At 45.6% G+C, this 19,803-nt stretch overlaps 1 protein-coding gene across 10 annotated transcripts in view; it reads left to right on the top strand.

Moving 5' to 3' along the window:
- TENM4 (teneurin transmembrane protein 4) overlaps positions 1–19,803 on the top strand; it is a 659,336-nt gene that overhangs the window by 474,855 nt on the left and 164,678 nt on the right. The gene's annotated exons all lie outside the window — the stretch shown is intronic.

Raw genomic sequence — 19,803 nt, 5'->3', positions numbered from 1 at the left:
CGGCTAGCACACCTGTCTCCTGTGGGCACCACTTAGGCAACATCTTCCATTGACCCCTGAAGTGAAGGACATGAGGCAGGAGTTGGTAATGCAGATGAGCTGTGCAGGAGCAAGCTGCCGGCCAGCTCTGTGGAGGCTTCTTTTATTGGCACAATATGCAAAACCAATCAGATACATTTTGGACTGTGATCTTTACACATCTTCCAATCCCGAGATCGTGGGGTGGTACAAAGTTATTTTGGCACCTGTTTCCACCGTGTCATTTTCCCCTTGCACAATGTATGACAAAGGAGACAGCCACATTTCCAAACTTGCTTCTGCAGCTCAAGAAAAACAACAATAATTCAATTAGTAATTTTGTTGTGATTTGGTCCTGTCCTGTACTTACAACAAGCCTGCATGGTGGGGCAGCATTAATTTGCTCATACTGCTGGGTCAGGGTGAGGTTTAGGCAGAGCAAATTCAGGGTTGGTGAGAGATTTGATCCAGGAATTTCTTAACTTGTAGCTCGCAGCCGCTACATTACGAAGCCTCGTCAAGTAGTCTAGATTATTTTTTGCTGTGCTGAAAGCTAAGATGGACATTCTTTCAACAGTCAGTATTTGGTTTTGTTCTGGTTTATTTTATGTTTTTAAAAAGCTACTAAATATCAGGAGGCTCTCAATAAAAACCACACAGGGTGGCCAAAATTAACAGCTATTTTATATTTCACGGAATCAGGCCAACCATGTTCCTTCGCCCCCTAATCCATCTTGTTGTAATTCACAGACCCTCCCATAAAAATTAACACTTAGCATTCTCCAAACCACAATGATTATTTATTGGTCCAGGTTTTTTTTTTCCTGGACTGCGAAACGAGGGGTCGTTCCGAGCTTTCCATTAATCTTTCTCCCCAAAGAGGCCTTGGCTCTGAGTCTCAGCTGTCTGCAGTAGTTACCTGAGAGCTATTGGCTGTAATTTGTCTTGGCAGGTTAATTAAAAGTTTAGGTCTTATTAAAGCAAAGTCATTAAGGCTGCAATATACCTTTTTTTTTTTTTACCGTGAAAGTTTACTTAATCACAGTTTGAAATGCAATGGTAATATTCTGCTTTCGCGTGGGAACTTTGAACAGGTATTCACTGTCAGGAATGCGTTACATTTTCTCATGTGCACGTATGCGGGTGCTCAAGCCTATTCATCGCTAAGTGGCGCGGAAAATAATTGCCCTTTAATTTACCACGTGGTAATCTGACCCTACGGAATGCAGTTTTTTATTCTGTGATCCTCTTGTAGCTTACAATTGGAAATGAGATGCGCTTTTAACTCTCTGCTCAGCATCTTCGCCTCCAGAGGACTTTGCAAGGTTGGTCCTGAAGATTTTCTGTCTAGTTCCACATCCCCTGCCAGTGAAACTCCCACTTCAACTGCAAAAGTACGGTATATTCACGTCTGCATTACGATGCAGTCGCAGAGCTGGCCTCTGGATCAAGAAGGGCTGTAGCTCTGTGGTAGAACATCTGCTTCGCATGCAGAAAGTCTTAGGTCCAGTCCCCAATAGGATCTCCAAGCAGGGCTGCGAGATAACCTTGCCTGAAATCCTCGAGAGCAGCTGCCAGCCAGTGTTGGCAGTACTGAGCTAGATGGGCCCATGGGTCTGACTTGCTGTCTCTATCAGAGAATTGTGGGATTGCAGAGTTGGATTGCAGAGTCATCTAGTGCAACCCTCTGCAATGCAGGAATCTCAGCTAAAGCGTCCATGACAGGTGGCTATCCAAATCCTGCTGAAAAACCTCCAAGGAAGGGGAGTCCACCACCTCCCGAGGGAGACCGTTCCACTGTCAAACAGCTCTTGCCATCGGGAAGTTATTCCTGATGTTGAGTCGGAATCTCCTTTCCTGTAAGTTGAAGCCATTGGTTTGGGGAAGCAGGAAAAAACAAGTTTGCTCCATCTTCCATGTGACAACCCTTGAGATATTTGAAGATGGCCATCCTCTCCTCTCCAGTCTCCTCTTCTCCTTGCTAAACATACCCAGCTTCTCCCCCCACCCAATAGCTGTGGGCAGGACCCCCCCCCCCGATCATTCCCCGCTCGCTTCTGGTGGCGCAGCGCTTCCCCCCCTCCCATGCCACTATTCATGTATTGGACGACCCCAGTTTTTTGACGTGATTTTTGAGTCAAAAACCCTTGTCCAATACACAGAAAAATACGGTAATTCCCATTACACAGCGGTAAGAAATAGATATCTTAGTGTGGCAGCACATACACTTTGGAACTCCCCGCCTATTGACACCAGGCAGGAGCCTTCTTAAAACATTTTTGTTTAGACAAGCCTAGCCAGACATGTAGAAGTTTGTTTATGTTGTTTAGTCATTTAGTCGTGTCCGACTCTTCGTGACCCCATGGACCAGAGCATGCCAGGCACTCCTGTCTTCCACATGTAGAAGTTACATGTGTTCTAATCTGCATCTTGGTTTTAATCAGTTTTTAAATACCTGCTTATAACTGTTGATGATTTTACAGTATTTTTTTTTATAAACTTACTTGAGAGTTTATTACTGTCAAGCAGTACTGTATACAAAGTTTGTTAATTCTATAAGTAAAGGTAAGAGAACAAAACCACACCGAGAGCCCATTTGTGGGGCTAAAAGGCAGGCTATTTACTTTCATATATTTTAGAAAGAACTATGGGCACACTTTAAAATCTTCTCAGCAGTCTTAGCCTCCTTTTCTTGTTTTTTTTTTTTGGGGGGGGGGGGGTTTGCTGTGCAGCCAGGAAGAGCGATATACGGTATTGAGTGAGACACCGCATATACTAACTAGGGTGCGATGTTCTGGGTCACCAAGCAGATGGGAGGCTTGATCTGTGCAGGAAGAGGGAAATAGATTGATTTGGGCCGGGAGGGCAAGTTCGTGGGGTGAGAGGCAAGCTCCAAGATGCCTAATTTTAACCACGATCTTGTGATTCATACAAGAGCCGTCGAACACATTTCGTCTCCGTGTGACCAGCTTTCAAAAATCAGAAGAAACGCAGATGGGATATACACATTTTAGCCATGGCAGAATATGGGCTGGAAGGAAAGAAGCATGGTGCTGGCATGTCTAAATCAGGAGCTATTTCGAGACTTTTGGGTGTGTGCTTGTCAACAGCCGCCTCTTTTCACGCTTCAATTTGTTTTGGCTTAGAAAGGCATGATAGCTGAGTCATTCATGTTTAAAAAAATATAAACATGTAGGCAGAGACTTGGGAAATCGCGGAGGCACAATTGTTTTCTCTGCCCAGGTGGTGGAAAGCTGACTTGCACAGAGAAGGGCTTGAAGAGTGGTTTATTACAGACTTTTTGGGGAAGGGGGAATAGCTCAGCTCTTTGCATGCAGAGAGAGAGAGAAAAAAAGCAGAGACATCACCTTGCCAACAAAGGTTTGTATAGTTAAAGCCATGGTTTTCCCAGTAGTGATGTATGGAAGTGAGAGCTGGACCATAAAGAAGGCTGATCGCCAAATAATTGATGCTTTTGAATTATGGTGCTGGAGGAGACTCTTGAGAGTCCCATAGACTGCAAGAAGATCAAACCGATCCATTCTGAAGGAAATCAGCCCTGAGTGCTCACTGGAAGGACAGATCCTGAAGATGAGGCTCCAATGGCCACCTCATGAGAAGAGAAAACTCCCTGGAAAAGACCCTGATGTTGGGAAAGATGGAGGGCACAAGGAGAAGGGGACAACAGAGGACGAGATGGTTGGACAGTGTTCTCGAAGCTACCAGCATGAGTTTGACCAAACTGTGGGAGGCAGTGGAAGACAGAAGTGCCTGGCGTGCTCTGGTCCATGGGGTCACGAAGAGGCGGACACAACTAAGCGACTAAACAACAGCAACAACTGCATGCAGAATGTCCCTGGCTCAATTGCCAGGTGTTTTTTCCCCCAAAGGAGAGGCAGCGGTGGCGGCAGAGGAAGCTGCTTGGGTGCCTGAAGCGGTGTGCCCAAGGGCGGGGTGAGCCGCCCATAGGGGCCAGGCACACCACAGGGCATCCAGAGTCTGCCTGCCTCCTCCCACTCAGCCGCCCTACAGCTGGGGGGCAGACCGTTTGGGCAGCGCGGAGACTGCGCGCACCCAAGCCACTGCGTCTCTCCCAGGAGAGATGCATGGCTCAGGCGCGCTGGAGGCCCAGCGGTGAGTGCCACCCGGCATTTTGTCACCCCCCTCAGTGGTGACACCCAGGGCGGCCCGCACCCACCGCACCCTCCTTCCTCCGCCCCTGGGCAGCAGGTGTCACCACTGTTGGGATGCTGCTAAGGAATCAGGGGCAAATTGGCAAGCTCCCAGCTGGCTCCAGCCCGCTGGCCGACGTGCCGGTCGAACTCCAGTCCTTGGTGCAGCACGCATCTGCGACCCAGAGCTTCAGAAGCTGGGCACGCAACTCAGCAGAGTAAACGCACAACAGAAGTGGCAGGGAGAGGCTGTGTGAAGCATATTTACAAGCAGTTTATTCAACATACATCAGGACAAAAAGGAAAAACATGTCTTCTCCCTTTCGTGTCCAAGCAAGCAGCGTAAGCAAAAGCTATACACAAAAACGGAAGTTCCCAGCAAGCTGTGCTGGAATGTAAACAGGCATGTGACACACCACAGTCATGCCTGTACTTAAGGTGGAACGGAATATTCTAACTACTACACCCTCCCCATCGTTCTACCAGGACACTGAGGTCCAGCGCTGAGGGCCTTCTGGCTGTTCCCTCACTGCAAGAAGCCAAGTTACAGGGAGCAGGGAGAAGGCCTTCTTGGTAGTGGCACCCGCCCTGTGGAACGCCCTCCCGCCAGATGTCAAAGAAAAAAACAATTACCAGACTTTTAGTAGGCAGCCCTGTTTAGGGAAGCTTTTAATGTTAGATGTATTACAGTATTTTAATATTTTGTTACAAGCAGCCCAGAGTGGCTGGGGAAGCCCAGCCAGATGGGCAGGGTATAAATAATAAATTATTATTATATTATTACTCCTCCGCCCCTGGGCAGCAGCACTTTGCCTGAGAGTCTCTTTCCATGTCAGGAGAACCTTGGGAAAGAGGCCCGCTATAGTCCACTTCTAAGCGATTGCAACCATCTAATGCTAGCCTCTTGGCAGTGGACGAAAGGAAGGCACTACAAAGTGGAGGTTTCTCCTTGCAATAAGCCCATTTCATCCCCTGTCCTTACGAATTACAGCATGGGAAGACCAAGGTCTCTCTCCGTAATAAATTAACCTCCTTGTAAATGACTTTGGCAGCGTTTTTCTAACACAGATGCTCTTCGGCAAAGCGCCTGGCAGATTCACCTCTGCCAGATCGCAGTGATTTATTTGGGACAATCTGGTCTAAGTAGAACAAAATAGCAGGTCAAGGGAGAGCTGGAGTCAGCGCATCTGGGACAGATGTTGGCCAAAAACCTGTTCGGAGATGGCAAGGAACAGCCGTGAGCCCGGCTCCAGTCATCTACGGAGCCTTCCTGCAGCTGTTGCTGTCAAGCTTGAAGAACCAGGCAGCTCAGGGAGGAGGAATATATAAGATAGGACAAAAATATTTTATTTTTTAAGAAAGGAAGAAAGAAGAGTGGCCTTATTATGTCAAACTAAGGGCATAATAATGGTCTGAAATATGGTCTGAAGCTCAACATCAAAAAGACGAAGATCATGGCCACTGGTCCCATCACCTCCTGGCAAATAGAAGGGGAAGAAATGGAGGCAGTGAGAGATTTTACTTTCTTGGGCTCCATGATCACTGCAGGTGGTGACAGCAGCCACGAAATTAAAAGACGCCTGTTTCTTGGGAGAAAAGCGATGACAAACTTAGACAGCATCTTAACAAGAAGATATCACCTTGCCAACAAAGGCCTGTATAGTAAAAGCTATGGTTTTCCCAGTAGTGATGTATGGAAGTGAGAGCTGGACCATAAAGAAGGCTGATTGCCGAAGAATTGATGCTTTTGAATTATGGTGCTGGAGGAGACTCGTGAGAGTCCCAAGAAGAACAAACCTCTCCATTCTGAAGGAAATCAGCCCTGAGTGCTCACTGGAAGGACAGATCGTGAAGCTGAGGCTCCAATACTTTGGCCACCTCATGAGATGAGAAGACTCCCTGGAAAAGACCCTGATGCTGGGAAAGATGGAGGGCACAAGGAGAAGGATGCGACAGAGGGCGAGATGGTTGGACAGTGTTCTTGAAGCTACCAGCATGAGTTTGACTAAACTGCGGGAGGCAGTGGAAGACAGGAGTGCCTGGCATGCTCTGGTCCATGGGGTCACGAAGAGTCAGACACGACTAAACGACTAAACAACAACAAGGGCATGTCCACTGCAGGTAAAGGTTGGTGTGGCATCAAGTCAGAGAGGTTTTCCAGGTGAGCCAATTGCCTCTTGCACTGTTTTCTAAAAAAGAGGATTAGGCAGATTTACAAAGGAGAGGGCTATCAATGGCTCCTAGCCATGACGGCTAAGCTCTTCCTCCAGCAGTTGGGAGACAGCAATGCTTCTGAAGACCAGTTGCTGGAAATCACAGGAGGGGAGAGGGTGAGTCTTGTGTTCAAGTCCCGCTTGCAGGTTTCCCAAAGACACCTCTTGGGCTGTTGTGAGAACAGGGTGATGGATTAGATGGGCCATTGCCATGACCCAGCAGGCTTTTATGTTCTTAGGTTGCGAAAGCGGAAATCTTTTTTTCTTTAAATTTTTTAAATAATAAATTTTATTAGTATTTTCCACACAACAACAACACAAAAAATATCAAAAAATAACAATACACAAAACACAAAAACCAGCATACAATTTTCATTTAGGCACTCCCATTCCTTTTTCACTTCACTTTTTGGGGTTTTGTCTTCCTATATCTGTCAATTTGACAAACTGACAGCAAGTGGAAATCTTGATGCTGACAGAAGGAGTTTGTTTGATCCTGCCCAGAGTCTCCATGGGGTCCTTCTGGAGCCATTCTTCTGTAGTTACTCCATGAGGAATCCATAGCATTCTCATCATGATTCTTGCACATTTCACTTTCCTTGATTTGATTTATCTCATTGCATTTGTATCCCACCTTTTTCCTCCAAGGAGCTTGAGGTGGCCTACATCGTGTGTCCCCCTTTGTCATTTCATCCCCACGGCAACTTTCCAAGGTAGTTTAGGCTGAGAGTCGGTGACTGGCCCAAGTTTGTGGCTAAATGGGGATTTGAACCCTAGTCCGACATCCAACCCAACACCACACTGGCTTCCTAACATCCCAGATCACTGATCAGTCATCTGTACCTCTTATTCTGGGTCCAGGGCAGCTGTTTACCAGCTCCATCTGGTATGCAGACTGAGACCCTACCTACCCGCAGACTGTCTCCCCAGGGTGATGCATGCTCTGGTTATCTCTCACTTGGACTACTACAATGTGCTCTACATGAGGCTACCTTTGAAGGTGACCCGGAAACTGTAATTAATCCAGAATGTAATTAATTAACTGTAATTAATCCAGAATGCGGCAGCTGTACTGGTGACTGGGAGCAGCCGCCGAGACCATATAATACCTGAAAGATTTTGACTGGCTCCCAGTATGTTTCTGAGCACAATTCAAAGTGTTGGTGCTGACCTTTCAAGCCCTAAACAGGCTCGGTCCTGTATACCTGAAGGAGCGTCTCCACCCGCATCATCCAGCCCGAACACTGAGGTCCAGTGCCGAGGGCCTTCTGGCAGTTCCCTCACTGCAAGAAGTGAGGTTACAGGGAACCAGACAGAGGGCCTTTTCGGTAGTGGCACCTGCCCTGTGGAATGCCCTCCCAGCAGATGTCAAGGCAATAAACTACTATTTTACTTTTAAAAGACAACTGAAGGCAGCCCTGTTTAGGGAAGTTTTTAATGTCTGACACTGTATTGTTTTTAATATTAGGTTGGAAGACATCTAGAGTGGTTGGGGAAACCCAGCTAGATGGGCGGGGTATAAATTGTTGTTGTTGTTGTTGTTCTTCTTGTTGTTGTTGTTATCCTTTCCAGAGGAGTCGCCACTCAAGGTAGACTGGTGATGTCCTGCTCAGTTATAAGCTAAACTATGTGATCCTGCAGTTCTGTCAAAACCCAGAAATCCCGTCTCCCAGCCCCCTCCTCCCCAGCCCCAATGCTTCTCATGTGTTTTCCTTCTTACTTGCATTCTTTCATGCATCCTGTTGATCTTAGCTCCGAGTAGTTACATGAAGGATAAATGGATTATTATACCGCAAAAAGGCTCTTGAGTCAGCAAGTCTAGGCTTTGCTCCAAGCAAAGAGCTCTGGGAAGGTTAGGCAACCAGGGATTTGTGGAGTGTTATCAAGACCAACTTTGCTTGCTCTGGGGGTACGGGGGTGTTAGCGATAGGCGAATCTTTCTAATCTTCAGTTCATTTCTTCACATTTCCAAAATCAGATTGTGAAAGGTGGTTTGGGGGGTGGAGGAAAGCAATTTCCCCATATATAATGCATTTTAATGTTATTTTCAGTAAGATGTGCAATTTCATGTGCACTTTATCTCTGCGTTTTTGCACCCATCATTTGGCTGGGAAACTACATTGCAAAATTCGGAGAAGAGCAAATTTTAAAAGATATTTGTGTACTGTTTCAAAAAGTGTGGATTAGGTAGGTTTGCCTTTAAATGTGAAAAACAAGGGTACCCCATAAGATATGTGTGTAAATTATTATTATCACCATCAGGACTTTTTTCAGTCAGAACTCACCAGAACTCAGTTCCAGCACCAATTAGGTGGGCACCATTGCCATTATAAGACAATAAGGGAGGCGTTCATGATGAGTTCTGGCACCTCTTTTTCTAGAAAAATAACAGGTATTATTATTATTATTATTATTATTATTATCACCACAAGCATACCAAAAGCTGCTACTCCTCCTCCTCCTCCTCCTCCTCTTCTTCTTCTTCTTCGGCGATCACGTAGCCGAGTAAGATTGTCTTCCATAAACACGGTCTTAACAGTGAGTCCGTAAGTGACTGTGGAGGCCAGTTCTGGATTCACACGTCCTTCCACAGTGGGGACATTGGTTTCCAAGCAGGAGTTGATCACAGTGTGGATTTGCCAAGCGTGCCTTCCTCTTAGCACATTTCTCCCTTGTGTCCTAAGTTTGAGTGTCTTCAAAGCCCATGACACCTTTGGTAAAGGCTGTTCTCCAACTGGAGCGCTCGCAGGCCAGTGTTTCCCAGTTGTCGGTGTTTATCCTACATTTTTTAAAGATTTGCCTTGAGACAGTCTTTAAACCTCTTTTGTTGACCACCAGCATTGTGCTTACCATTTTTAAGTTCAGAATAGAGTAGTTGCACTTCCGGGTTGGCGCCATCGCCGAATGGCGGACTCCCTCCGAGCTCCGGAGGGAGTCTGCTCGGCAGGGGCTGGGTCCTACCGCACCGGCGATGCGGGGACCCTTAAAAACCACGGCCAGAGGAGGCCGTGGACATGGAGACTCGGCTGGCACCGTTAGCGCCCTCCCGACTCGTGAAGGAGCCTTTTTAAAGGCTCCGGATCGGGTGCCGGGGAGAAGCGTGGTGCTTGAGTTCTCTGCTATCCCTGCCGAGCGCAGCCGCATGCCATCCGGCGGAGAGCGCTGACTTCTTCTATTGAAAATTTGGATCTAAAAGAAGAACCCGTGAGTAATTGGAATATGGACTAAAAAAAGGGGACAAATTTTTAAAATTTGGAGCGAACGGGGGAGGTGGAAAAAAGGAAGTCAGCCCCCCCCGAAATTGTAGAAGAGCCAAAACAAAGGAATGGATAACTAAGATCGAGAGTAACCTTATTTCACCGAATTAGCAACTTCGCGAGGGAAATTTATAAGATTGAGCCGGAGGAGAAAAGTGGAATTTGTATTAAAAAGCAACCCCCCCCCCCCCGGAATCCCTGGACCGATTCGTGAAAATGCCTGGAGAAGAGTAACGGAGGTTTTGACAGGTTTTGACAGCTGTCAAGGAGCTGTCAAAACGGAAGAATGTAACAGAGACTTGGTTATGGACTTTGCCGGTTACATTTGATATAAGTTGGGTATAAATTGTTTCAAATTGTTCAAATAAGGATAAACAAGCTATTTGGACTGGTGGATGGGCTTTGGAAGGGAACTTTGTTACGGGAATCCATCTAGAGGAGCTGAGGGATATTGCATGTGTTTTTGACAGGAAACTTGTGCAGTTGAATAGAACTTTTAATCTCCTGGGAAACTGCAGAAATGGAACACTATTTTGTCTACAGAGGTCTACACACTACAGGAAACAATGGAACTATCTGTTGGAAAATGAAAGGATCATGATGTAATGTTTTGTTCCTGAACAACAAGCCTCTGCAGGGATATTAGAAACTTTTGGAGAAAGAACATTTCTGTGGGAGAACAGAGAAACAAAAAGGAGGAGAATGGCCGACAAGAATAAGGAAATAACAAGAACTGGACAGAAATGGGAAAGGGGATATTTGGGATATCCAGATTTGACAAGCTTATGGATTTAAAATTGGAGTTTCTACTCCTGGATATAAAAATCTGGATAGAAGAAATGGACCCTCTTCTCGTTAGACTTCTTTTAGGATTGGACATTCGTAATTTAATGATTGGACATTCGCAATTAATAAGACTGGCAAAGAATCAGAGGGATGTGGGTTTAACGCAATGTGGGAACTCCAGGAAGATATTAGAGATGGAGGGCTAGGAGGAACGTAACAGGGAAAAAGGGGAGGGAAAGTTGGAATCCAAAGGTTGTAAAATTATTATTTAATTCTATGTTGTTGTTGTTGTTGTTGTTTTTGTATTATGTTTGAAAGGGGGAAACTCGTGGAAGGGAATAGATCGATCTTAGGGGGATGGGAATAACGCTAAACTGGGTAATGGAGGATGATTGCAATTTGGGGATAAGAATTTGTTGAACCTAATTGTTTATTTGGAAGATTTGGAATACATGAGGGGGTGGGGAGGGGAAGTCCTAGTTATTGGAAAAAGTTTATAAATTGGATTTATTTTGTTTTAATTTGGAAAACCTTAATAAAAATTATTTTTTTTAAAAAAAACAGAATAGAGTAGTTGCTTTGGAAGACGATCATCAGGCATCCGCACAACATGACCAGTCCAACAAAGTTGATATTGAAGAATCATTGCTTCAACACATATATATACCCAATGTGTGTCCATTGTTCCACCAGGCCTCGTTTCCTCACGGCCACTCCCTCTCAACCACAGCTTGTCAATTCGCTCAGCATTTCAGCTAGGTAACTTCTCTTGATCTAAGAGTTTCTACAAAAGTTTCATTGACTGGCATAATTACTTTAGCTTCGGGGTCAAGGAAAGGTTTACATAATTTAAAACTTAATTCACATGCATTTTGGGGGGAGAGGGTTGTTGCTATTACATTTCTCCAAAGACCCAAATTCAACCTTTGCGACAAGGCTTGCAGTGTTAGCCGCAGTTGTTACCGGAGGAACCTGCCCCAGCGAACCTGGAAACCCGAGTCAGTATGGTTTGAGTTTCTGCCCTTTATATAAGACTGAGCACTCTCTGTTAGGTGTATAATGTTCTTGGACCCTCGGATAATGTAAGCAAAGCATGTTTTGTTCCTGTTTCACATTATAGAACTGCCTGGCTCGTATTTCCATGTAAGCCCTAACAGTGTAGAGTATAAATTAGCGGGTGTAGGGGGTTTCTTTCAGAGTACCGAACTGTTTGTATATTTTGGCACGCAGATATAAAATCTTTATGGGTCCCAAACAATGGGGCTTCTTAAGAACGGCAGTTTTTCCCAAGACTTGCTCTTAACTCGTACCCATAAAAGCGAATGGCTTGCATACATGAGTGTGCAATTGAGCATATCCCTGCATATGAAGCTGTGAAAAAGCTAACACTTTTTGACTCTTAACCAGTTTTTCTCGAAGTGGGTGGGTGCGGATGAAAATACCGTGACTTGACCTACCTCATTCAAAGGACAGCTTTCATTGCAAAAAACCAAACATAAGGAAATTTCTCTCTCTCTCTCTCTCCATATATATATATGTGTGTGTGTGTGTGTGTGTGTGCGCACAGCTGTACCTTGGATGTCGAACGGAATCTGTTCTGGAAGTCCGTTCAACTTCCAAAATGTTTGAAAACCAAAAGCTATTGTTATTCATTTCCTCCTGCATCTTTTATAATAATCCAAATCTATTGCATCTCCGTTATATCCAAAATTCACCATTAAGCTAAAAGTGTTATTCCAATCCTTCTAACAATTTTAACTGTTGACAATGGTTTTTAAGATAAATTATAGATTTCCCCCATTCTTTATTAAAATTTTGGCCTTCCTGATTTCTGATTCTTCTAGTCATTTTTGCCATTTAAGCATAATCCATGAACTTGATCTGCCATTACTAATCATTTGACTGTTTCGGTCTTCTTGTTAAACCGCTTTGAGGTTTCTTACGCTCAAGCAGTCTGTCAATTTTATGAAATAAATAAATTTAGACCGTACCATCATTGCATGCCTATATTTAGTTAGAAACGTTCATTAGGTCTCCGGGAGTTTCCTGTGTGGTAAGAGTGGGTATGCATTGCTTGTTTGCATCATCAGCCTTGATATAAGAAATCTAGTGTGTTTTCCATTGGCATTATTTCAATTCCACTTTAATTTTAGTAATATTTAAAAGCGGAGCTTTCCAAACTTTTCATGTTGGTGAGATGCTTTTTAGACATGCATCATTTGCATGGCACAGTAATTCACTTTTACTAGCAAACCAGAGCTTAAACTAACCCCTTTCCAGCCCCGGGAAGAGCACAGGGGGCATTTGCAAGACACACTCGCACACTACAGCTGATGCACTAATGTGTCGCGATGCACAATTTGGAAAGCTCTGATTTAAAGAACTCCTAAAGTCCTAGAAGAAAAGCAATGTCAAACCTAGACAGCACCTTTAAAAGCAGAGACATCACCTTGCCAACAAAGGTCTGTATAGTTAAAGCTATGGTTTTCCCAGTAGTGATGTATGGAAGTGAGAGCTGGACCATAAAGAAGGCCGATCGCCAAAGAATTGAAGTTTTTGAATTATGGTGCTGGAGGAGACTCTTGAGAGTCCCATGGACTGCAAGATGATCAAACCTCTCCATTCTGAAGGAAATCAGCCCTGAGTGCTCACTGGAAGGACAGATCCTGAAGCTGAGGCTCCAATACTTTGGCCACCTCATGAGATGAGAAGACTCCCTGGAAAAGACCGTGATGTTGGGAAAGATGGAGGGCACAAGGAGAAGGGGACGACAGAGGACGAGATGGTTGTACAGTGTTCTCGAAGCTACCAGCATGAGTTTGACTAAACTGCAGGAGGCAGTGGAAGACAGAAGTGCCTGGCTTGCTCTGGTCCATGGGGTCACGAAGAGTCGAACAAGACTAAATGACTAAACAACAAAAGTCCTAGAGCGCTTGCAGTCATTGGCCACAACAATAGGAGGAAGACAGGGAAACACTCGCTCTTGCTTTCAGTTTCTCATTTGAATACCACCTGCTTGTATTTCCTGATAGCTTCACAGGTAAAAAGGCTAAAGGCATCTTTCTGGTGGGGGGGGGGAGAAAATGAAAGAAAGCTGAAATGTCAAGGGGGGGGCAGCAGGAATATCCTTGAAGGAGCCAGGCTCCCACTGCTGTTTCCACCCACCTCTGTGGCCTTCCAAGTTTAATACGCACTCGGGAACATGATTTGTCCCTTGTTTCTAAAATGGCCTTCAACTTATCATTTGCAGCGAAACTCAAAAGCCAGCGCTGGCCTTGCCCCCAGCTAGAAAACCAGAGATTGTCATATACTGAACATAAAACAGCATCCTGCTTACAAGCGAAAGGGCCTGCAACTCGAACTCCGGAGGTTGCATAATTGTTGTTTCCTCTAGCCTTCTGCAAGTGTATGAGTTTAAGGGAGAGGGAGAGAATATATATATATGCACAGAAACCCTTTAGTAGGCTTAACATTCAGTCCCTGGGGCAAATTGGCGAGAAGAGAGTGCTTCATTTTAGCGCAGCAAAACATCGGTTTAAAAATATCCCGACTTTGGGGAGGGCAGGGCAAGACCTAGAAACAAAAAGGGGAATTAGCCACAGCCTGCTATTTTCCTTTCCTTTCTTCCCCCGTCTAAAGCAAGCGTGGGCAGCATCTACCTTTTGGCGTTAGGAAATCAAACTTGGCGGATCAGACCAAGGCCAAACTAGTCTAGCCTCCTTTCCCCCAACAGCAGCTAGCCAGATGTCTTTGTAACCTCGCAAGCAGAGCTTGAAAAAGTGGCAAGCTTTCTTCGCTTGTCCCCAGGCGCCTGACATTCAGAGCAGCGATGAGCGGGTTTCTTTGGTTCTTCTCCATCATTGTTCCTCTGCCCTGCACCACGCCGCTCCTGAATCCCAGTTTAACTAGGAGGATTTCTGAAATTGAATTGAAGCATGCCCCCTTTCCGCTCCTTTGATTCCCTTTGTGTCGTTTCCCACCTCTGTGGTCCTGAGGCACATGTTCTCGCTGATGAACATAAGACAAGTCCTGCTGGATCTGACTAAAGGCCTATCCGCTCCGGCTTTCGTTTCTCACAGCGGGAAATTAGATGCCTATGGGAAGCCTGCAAGCGGGACACAAGTCCAGTGACATTCTACTGCTTGTGATTCCCAGAAAATGGCTTTCAGAGGCACAGTGTGTCTGATAGCAGAGGTAATACAGTCACCATGACTAATTCATCTTCCATGAATTTCCCTAACCGTCCCCCGCCCATTTTTATTTCATTTTTATATACATTTTTATCAATTTTTTTAAACATATCCGTTCCAACAGTCATACAACATAACTTCTCATCTTATACAATATTTTGGACTTCCGTCAACACCTCTGATGATTTTCCGTTTTTATCACTTATTCTGCATTTCTTACTTTCTGTATTACATCTAATTATCCTTAACTAATAATTCTCTTCATAGTCTTTCTTGCAGTATTTCAAATAATCCACTTTACAAAACTTCTTGTAGTCCTATTAGCGTAATCTGTTCATCACAGTTACTTTTCAAATAGTTCATATATTTACTCCAGTCTCCTAAGAATCTCTGATCCCGCCAGTTTCGAATCCTTCCTGTTAGTTTATCTAATTCTGCGTAGTCCATCAACTTCATCCTCCATTCTTCTTTCGTTGGTAATTCTTCTTGTTTCCATTTTTGTACCAATAATATTCTTGTCCTCTGCCCATTTTTAAACTACAATGGTACCTCAGTTTCTTGCTCCTGTGTTGTTGGTTTTCTCCTGGTCTGGTCAGAGGTACAGTGGTGCCTCTGGTTACGTACTTAATTCGTTCCGGAGGTCCGTTCTTAACCTGAAACTGTTCTTAACCTGAAGCATCACTTTAGCTAATGGGGCCTCCCGCTGCCGCCACGCTGCCAGTGCATGCTCTCCGGAGTACGATTTCTGTTCTCATCCAGAAGCAAAGTTCTTAACCTGAGGTACTACTTCTGGGTTAGCGGAGTCTGTAACCTGAAGCGTCTGTAACCCGAGGTACCACTGTACTGCACATCAAGGTGTGACACTCTATACCATGGGTAGGCAAACTAAAGCCCAGGGGCCAGATCTGGCCCAATCACCTTCTAAATCCGGCCCGCAGACGATCCAGGAATCAGCATGTAGAATGTGTGCTTTTATTTAAAATGCATCTCTGGGTTATTTGTGGGGCATAGGAATTTGTTAGAAGATCAAACCTATCCATTCTGAAGGAAATCAGCCATGAGTGCTCACTGGATGGACAGATCGTGAAGCTGAGGCTCCAGTACTTTGGCCACCTCATGAGAAGAGAAGACTCCCTGGGAAAGACCCTGATGTTGGGAAAGATGGAGGGCACAAGGAGAAGGGGATGACAGAGGTCAAGATGGTTGGACAGTGTTCTTGAAGCTATGAACATGAGTCAGACCAAACTGTGGGAGGCAATGGAAGACAGGAGTGCCTGGCATGCTCTGGTCCATGGGATCACGAAGAGTCGGACATGACTAAACGACTAAACAAAAACAGGAATTTGTTCATATTGTTTTTCAAAGTGTAGTCTGGCCCACCACAAGGTCTGAAGGACAGTGGACCGGCCCCCTGCTGAAAAAGTTTGCTGACTGCTGCTCTATACTGTTGAATAATTGCTTTAATATGGCCATTATCTTTAAAGGCACTTAGGCCCAAGAAGAAAGTTCATCCAATACCAGAAAGAAAGAAAAAACAGCAGCAATGGTCAAAGTGTGCAAATTTGGGACAGGCATCAAGTCCTTTTTCTAATTGCCCACATTTTTTAGCCTACACTCGGAGAACCGTGTCTTTGATTCTGCAGAAGCGTAGACGAAGCATTCTGCTTGGCGAGGGTGTCTGCTCCAACCAGCTTACTGACATGGGTGATAAATGACCAACATTAGAAGGTACGGAAAAGGAATAAGACAGAGCAAGAGTTTTGAGGACGTGGCCTCGTGATTCCCGAGAAATTATCATTCATTTGCTGGGCTTCCCTTGCCTTCATCAATCAGTATTAACTGTGTTTCGCCACATTATCTGTAGGGTGGTGGCAGAGAGCTGAGTTTCCATCATTCGGACAAGTTGGGCAATACGTGCGTGAGCTGATTTGTGACAGATGTGCAGGGAAGCAAAACTAGTCAGTGCTGAGACCTCCAAATATATTTATTTTATATATATATATATATATATATATATATATATATATATATATATAATCTCAAAACTTGTTTGTTGTGCAGTTAATTGTGGATTCCACCCCACTCCCCAGTTCTCAATTTGCATTGGTGTGGTTGCACATCGTTTGAATAGAACAGCAAAAAAGTGTCTTCCAAATTATTTAGATGATAAATTGGGTCCCCCCTTAAATAGGGCATGTGTTGCGGTGGGACCTGGCAACCTAACCATGTGTTGTGGGTGGGTACGTTTGGATAGCCACAACACCCGATTGGTAGGTCCCTTGATGCAGGGTTCAATCAGGCCAATGGGACGCAGTCCAAACGGTTCAAGGGACCTATTTATGCCCATGCACGTAACCCAGAGCTTCCTCTTTCGGCGCGTGCATTCAGAACACCCGCCCACCTCTCCCTACTTTTAGGGCTTTGCGCTTGACCTTGCTATGCCATTGTGTGTCGTTGGGACAGGGGCACGGCAGGAATTTTCCCTACTTGGCTGATTGGCTGTTGCCATTTGGGTTTCGCCTGCCGCATAACAAATTGTCACAACTTGTAAGGTTGCGGATAGGCTCTGGTTCAGGTGATAGGGATGGGAGAACGCTCTCGCCATCCCTATGTGAAGGCTATTCTGTTAAAGGAATCCAGGGACTCAATGGTTTGGTCAACCCCTGTGAGGGGGTTGTGCCCATGCCTGAGTCCAGGGGGGCATTTGGGTGGCGGAGATAGCGTGCTCCCAGCTTTCTGCTTATCCAGGTGTTCACCCATGGCTGACCTTTGCTGGTGCCCTGGGTCAGCGCTACCTGCATGGCAGGGAGCTAGTCGAACCAGAGCCTATGCAACCAGTCATTTTCTGCAATCAATAAAGTTGTGGCCTAAATTCTGCCAAAAACCAAACCAAAATTTGAGTCTTGTCTGAATTTATTTCAACACGTAATTAACTTAAACCAAAAATCACCTTATCCTTCTGCAATGTATTCTCTTAACACCTTAATAGAGAACTCGGGTGATGAGTCCCAATATCTGTAGAGCCAGAACTTCTGCTATGTACCCATTAGCGGCTTGAAAGGCAGTGAGGTCGTCCCCCCTCTTTCCCCCCCTTCCCCCCCAGCTGTGTCCCAATTTGCTTTTTTTATGTTGCTTTTCACACCTGAGAGAGGGTGTGGATATCTTCACCCTGACATGCATTGTTTCCCCCCCTCCAAACCCAGTTCACTGAAGCCATCATCTGAGCATGTGCAACAGTTGCCTGAACTGTACACACCTCAGCTGAACCACAGCTTTCGTTTTCTAATCGTTTGGAAGCTGGCTTGAGGGTAAGCACATCAAACAGCATTGTTTCTCATGAAGCTGCAGGGTACCTATGGACTGTGACTTAAAAAGCAAGTCCGCTTGGCTTCAGACACTAGTAGTGGGAGCATAATGGACCCAGGAGTAAGGGGTGAGGTGCACATAGCCTTAGCCACAAAGGAATTAGAGAGGGATCTCTGTGTTCACGAGGAAGACCAAGATATGTAGATACTATTTTTTAAAGCAAAGAGGGAAAACAAAACAAAACAAACCAACAGTCAAAAACAATGCTGTATCCTCCGGTAACCTCTAGGCTAGATTACCGCAACATGTTATATGTCGGGCTTTCTCTGAAATGGTTCTGAAACTTCAGCTGGTGCAGAATTGAGCAGCCTGGTTGCTCACGAGGGCAAGTTGGCTTGAGCGTATAATGCCAATACTTAGTTTCCAGGCCCAGTTCAAACTGCTGGTTTTGACCTTTGTTGTTGTTTAGTCGTTTAGTCGTGTCCGACTCTTCGTGACCCCATGGACCAGAGCACGCCAGGCACTCCTGTCTTCCACTGCCAGTTTGGTCAGACTCATGTTTGTAGCTTCGAGAACACTGTCCAACCATCTCGTCCTCTGTCGTCCCCTTCTCCTTGTGCCCTCCATCTTTCCCAACATCAGGGTCTTTTCCAGGGAGTCTTCTCTTCTCATGAGGTGGCCAAAGTATTGGAGCCTCAGCTTCACGATCTGTCCTTCCAGTGAGCACTCAGGGCTGATTTCCTTCAGAATGGATAGGTTTGATCTTCTTGCAGTCCATGGGACTCTCAAGAGTCTCCTCCAGCACCATAATTCAAAAGCATCCATTCTTCGCCGATCAGCCTTCTTGATGGTCCAGCTCTCACTTCCATACATCACTACTGGGAAAACCATGGCTTTAACTATACGGACCTTTGTTGGCAAGGTGATGTCTCTGCTTTTTAAGATGCTGTCTGGGTTTGCCATCACCTTTCTCCCAAGGAGCAGGTATCTTTTAATTTCGTGACTGCTGTCACCATCTGCAGTGATCATGGAGCCCAAGAAAGTAAAATCTCTCACTGCCTCCATTTCTTCCCCTTCTATTTGCCAGGAGGTGATGGGCCCAGTGGCCATGATCTTTGTTTTTTTGATGTTGACCTTCAGACCATATTTTGCGCTCTCCTCTTTCACCCTCATTAAAAGGTTCTTTAATTCCTCCTCACTTTCTGCCATCAAGGTTGTGTCATCTGCATATCTGAGGTTGTTGATATTTCTTCCAGCAATCTTAATTCCGGCTTGGGATTCATCCAGCCCAGCCCAGGTTTTGACCTATGAAGCCTTAAATGGCTTGAGACTGCAGTAACTCAAGGACCGCCTCTCCCTATAGAAACCAACCCGGACCCTGCAATCACCATCTGAGGCTTTTCTTTGTGTGCCGCCTCCGTGAGACGTCCGGACGGTGGCAACATGAGAACGGGACCTTTTCTGTAGTGGCTCCCCGTTTGTGGGCTGCTCTCCCCAGGGAGGCTCACCAGGCACCTTCATTACATATCTGTAGGCACTTTCAGTCATCAGAAAGGGATTCCCTCACAGCAGGGTTGATGCTGCCAGCCTTAATATCACATTTGCAGACATCTTTGTAACACACACCTGGCTGGCCAACGGGCCTGGTGTCTCTCTGCAGCCATAGCAGATGCTGCAACTTCCCAACAATTTGACTTCACCCTCAAAGGTACGCAAGAGTTAGGATTCATTCGGCCGCAGCTTTCAGAAAGCCCATGGTACAAGTTCGCCTTCTGGCTGGTGGCACGTAATAACGCCCCTTTGCAGTGTCCCCAGCCAGTTGTGCACCACAACACGGAAACCAGGAGGAAGGAGAGCAGCC

This window comes from Podarcis erhardii (assembly GCF_964252035.2).
Source record: "Podarcis erhardii genome assembly, chromosome: 4".
Classification (NCBI taxonomy): Eukaryota; Metazoa; Chordata; class Lepidosauria; order Squamata; family Lacertidae; genus Podarcis; species Podarcis erhardii.
Note: the sequence above shows the minus strand (reverse complement) of the source record. Positions and strands in the feature narration are given on the sequence as shown.